Here is a 5,265-nt window from a genome sequence, read left to right on the forward strand (position 1 = left end):
GTTTTTGCCAGCAGTGGGAGTTGTTCACCATCGAAAAACAATAGTAAATAGGGCAGATAATGTAGCAGCATGGTGCTGTATCAGTACATGCTCTAATACGCTTATTTCCCTCACCTTTCTGTGAATAAACTGCTGTATTTATTCTTAAGTTAGGATTTTATTTAGTTGGTTATGTTGATGCTTTGTGAGCACTCTTGAAAATATTTAGACATTTAAAATGTACTGTTTTCATTGTTTTTAATTGTATATATCAATTGCTGGATCTACTAAGGAGATGCTCTATCCCCATTGACAAGACTGGCTACCGACTACAGAATGAAGCAATCACCAGCCACCTCCTCTACACGGATGACATCAAGCTGTATGCCAGGAATGAATGAGGTATCAATTCACTGATTCACACCACCAGAATATCCGGGAATGAATGTCATTCAGACTGGAGAAGTAGGTGGATGGTAACAAAGAGGGGAAGACTGTCTGAACTGAGGGGATCGTGCTACCAGAGGCATCATTGCAGACATTGAGGATGGCTACAAGTACCTGGGAATCCCACGTGCAAATGGGAACCACGAAGAGCAACTAGATCAGGTACCCTGCTGGGATAATAAACTGGCCGAAGGAGGAGATGGAACCCACTGACTTTAACACAAGGAAGCTCCTGACCATGCATGGAGGGTTTCACTCCAAGTCCAGCACCCTGACACTATACGCTAAATGGAAGGAAGGATGCCTGGGACTAGTGAGTGTCAGTACCAAAGTCCAGGACGAGACATCTGGAAAATGCCCACAACTGACCGAGTGCTTAGTGAATACCTCAGGCAGCAGAAACCCAAGAAAGAGGAGCAAGAGAAGGAACCATCATGGAAGGACAGACCCCTGCATGGTATGTACCACCGGCAAATAGAGGAGGTAGTTGACATCCAGAAATCTGGCTGGACAAGCCTGGGCTGAAAGATAGCACTAATTATGGCAGCACAGGAACAAGTTCTAAACACAAGATAAACAGAGGCTGGGGTCTATCACACCAGGCAAGACCCCAGGTGCAGGCTGTGTAAAGATGCTCCTGAGACAATCCAGCACATAACAGAAGGGTGCAAGATGCTAGCAGGCAGGGCATACATGGAACACCATAACCAAGTGGCCGGCGTAGCATATAGAAAGATCTGTGCCGATTATGGCCTGGAAGTCCCAAGGTCAAAATGGGAGACGCCCCCTAGGGTGGTCAAGAATGACCGAGCTAAAGATCCCGTGGGACTTACAGATACATACGGACAAAATGGTAATGGCTAACCAACCAGGCATAGTAGTGGTGGACATGCAGAGGAAGATTCCCATAGTCATAGACGTAGCAATACCGAATGACAGCAACATCAGGAAGAAGGAACATTTGGAGCTCAAGAAGTACCAAGGGCTCAGAGAAGAGCTCAAGAAGATGTGGAGGGTGAAGGTAACAGTGGTCCCGGTGGTAATCTGAGCACTAAGTGCAAGTAGGTTCTGAAGGAAACTGTTTCCAGGGCCTACTCCGTGGATCGGCTTCCTCCGAGGCGTGGACGTCTATCAGCAGAGAATGTACCTTCACCTATCAGCAGAGAATGTCCCTTAGTCTGTAACACAGTCAAATATATTCTCAAGTAATATTCAAGCATGCCATTCAGCGTGTTAGTACGAGCTCGGGAGCAGCTTGGGAGAACAAGAAAACAGAGACTGCTTTAGATTGTCTTCCCAAAGTGACTCAACTTTATTCACAAGTACAACAGTTTATATAGAGGGTAAAATTCATGAGACAGCAGATTATCAGTTTAAACCAGTACAGACCAAGATAAGGCAGCGTCTTCCTGCCCTTGGGTGAAGAAGCATCCTTTGTGTAGTTTATTAGTTCAGCTACAATTGTGATTATCTCAGCGACATATTTTCAAGGCACAAAACAAAGAGTTCTTTCATTAGTGAAATCTGAAACAAACCATTTGGCCTTCAACAGGCGTCTAAAAGATTAAGAAACTAATGTAGCTGAGGGAGTGATCTCTGTGGTATTTCAACCTTGTACCAGCCTGTGATTCTCACACATCAATTCTTGGGTCAAAGAGAAAAATAACTAAAACAAAGGGGCCTTATTGAATGACAGAGTTTTCCTGCATAATGTCACTATAAAACAATATCCAGTAAATGCTACCATGGTACTAAAATACCTAACAGGTTCAGCAGATCCTGGGAACAACATCTGAGATCTCTGTCCAGAAGAGCGCAGTCCTAGGAACAGCAAAGATGTTGCACAGGATCCTCAAGCTCCCAGGCCTCTGGTAGAGGACCCAAGCTTGAAGAATAGACTACCCACTGTTTTTCCAATTTTCTCTAGTTAGTATTAGTACATTTCCACTGTGCCTTCCTGCTTGTGTTAAAAGTATTTTAGTACTTTAGTATTTAGCTTTGAGCAAGAATTTATTTGACTGCAACAGTAACATTTGTTTCTTTAAATGGCACATGTCTAAAAGTGCTTTGCCTCTTTCACTTGCAAGTAGTGTTACATTATTCATCTTGTTTGGCCGTCTAACAAAGGTACATCTTTGGGAAGCCCCTGGAAATAGTTGGATTTCTCAATATATTTGAACAAACAAACATTTGACCCATCTGCAAATATGGAAAGTGCAAAGAAGCAGCAAGTCAGGTTTCGGTGCTTTATTGGCACACACAACTCATGAGTTAAAGAAAAAAAAAAAATTAAAAAGTTAATGGCAGAGGAATCAAAGTTTATCATTTATTTTGACACAATAACACAAGATGAACTGTTTTCATGTAACAGTGCTGAGTTGGCTACTTCATTTAGAAAGACAGCATTGGCATAAAATGAAACATATATAAAAACATGAAAGGAAACATTTTTTTACAAATGTGCTGAACATGACACACAACAGCCACTCAGTAATGACTAATTCAACTACAGAAATCCCTTTTGAGTCCAAATGCATAATCTGTAGCTATAATTCTTATTTTTTTTACTTTAACTGTTGATTCACTTTTGACCAAATGAACACACTCAATACTGTAAGTTGGAAAGAAAAATCATTCAAGAGGTCACTCAAAGCATTCTTTTAACACGGCTACAGCTGATATCTCAGTAAAGAACACAAATTCTTTAAAGCCTGCAGACTGTGCATTTGATATCAATACAACATTTTTGGGCGCACAGGGTGAAAATTAGAGTTTCGCTTTACAGTTTCTATTTAATTGAGATATAGATATCTATATATCTATATAGATATATAGATATATATATAAAAAAAATAAAAATAAGCATTTTACCTGTACAGGAATACTAAGAAAAACAGCAGTAGGACAAAGGAAGAGACTAAAAATGATCAAAGACGACGGAAACAGTTGCATCAGAGAGATGACAAAGCCTCACGGAACAAAAGTGAAAGCCAAAAGACAAAAAGCAAAGGAAAAACTGAGGTCAGCGGACATGGCTCGATCAGGTTTCCAGTACATATTAAAAAGTTCACAACAGCACACTTTTAAACTCTAGGAAAGATCACAGCAAAATCCTCAAAAAGCAAAGACGGAAAGACGGCAAAGTACCATTAAATTTCCTTCTGAAAAAACAAAAATAACAAAAAAACAAACAAACTAGAAAATCATGAATCTCAGTTCAGTACTGTACATTAAGTGCTTTGCCAGAAAGAAAAACAGCAAAAAGGACAAACAATTTCAATCTCATTTGTGAGACTTTTGGTTGTAATACTTCTGGGATTCTTTTTCCCTATCAACTTGGGAATAGTCATCACTTTAACCATCTTCATCAACAAAGTTTAAAAAAAAAAAAATAAAAAAAAAAAAATCACTTTTTCATTTAAAGGTATTGATATTTCATCAGCATAGCTCTGATTTGTGCACTGGTCACAATACTTCATTGCGCAACGATGCTAAATATTCATAAGTTTAGTGGAAATGGTTTAGACCGTAAACATCAGAAAAAACTAACAACTACAGTTTCTTTGCAGCTCCTACTGCAGATCTGATCAACTAGAGTTCTTGTAGCGAGCTGTTTGAATGTTTTATAACTTAAGTTGAAAATGTCTCTGTATAAAAAAAGCCTTGTGCATTAAACTGTATAGCTGCATGGCTGCACTCTTTATCTCCTTCATTTTAGAGTGTTTACATCCACTGAAAGCTAAATACATTACGAAAAACCAAAACACAATCCCTTTAATCTCCACAAACTCCATGACTATATGTGGGTTTTTCAAATGATTTTCTCCAAGCCAATTAGAGCAAGCCCAACATTAGATATCAGTTGCTTAGCATCAGTTGTCTGTTTATCTTCATCATTTTCCTTCCATATTTTTCTAAAGCATACTCTGTAATATGTCTCCTGTTCTGAGTAACATTTTGGGACAAAGTTGGTGGGACTTTAAGACAAGGCTGCATCAAAACTTAAATGTAGTGGAATAAATGTATGAAGTTTGTAAATAGAGTGCTTCTTAAGATTTAGGAAACAAACTACACACTTACTAAACTGACTTACACCTTAAAAAATATGTTACAGTTACAACATATATAATACCAACAATAGAAATTAAGTTTTTGGAGAAAATGATTTCTTGATATCTGATTTCCTACTTGTTTTATTTAAATATGCTTACATAAAGATATTAGAGTTTCAGAATTAGCATTTACTCAGTTTTGAAAGAACAGGCAAGCTCCAAAAACGCTAACCTATCTAAAGTTACTTGGTCACTCTACTGTTATCATAACAATTTGCAATGTGTGGCACTTTTGTGGAATCTAATTTAAATTTACCATGCTTCCAAGAATATTTTTTAAATTATTTTACCATAGCTTTGTTAAGCTCTTTCACAGCAGGGCAATGCCATTTCTGTCACTTGGCTAGATCAATAAGCTAATGGTAGAGTGTCATAACACCTGGAAATTACTCGGTGAAAATAATCAATTCATAATAAATCTTACACAATTATTTTAAAGCTAGGCTACATTTCTAAAGACAGTATGAAAAGCTCATGGAAACCCAAAGCAGCCTGTGTATCTGTGACTAAGATTCACGTGCCGGTGATCAAGAAAACTCAATGGCCATTTTCCATTATTAAGACAAATCCCTGCTGTACAACAAGGAAAGGCTCATCGCTGGTACTTTACGAGCAATGTCAAATCAAAATGACACAGGCTGCGTTAGGCAATAATCTATTATTGCCTAACACAACTAAGATTTAACAGCGACGCAAAAAAAAAAAAAAAAAAAAGAGCTTCACAATC

The sequence above is a fragment of the Astatotilapia calliptera genome, chromosome 7, assembly GCF_964374335.1.
Source record: "Astatotilapia calliptera chromosome 7, fAstCal68.1, whole genome shotgun sequence".
Classification (NCBI taxonomy): domain Eukaryota; kingdom Metazoa; phylum Chordata; class Actinopteri; order Cichliformes; family Cichlidae; genus Astatotilapia; species Astatotilapia calliptera.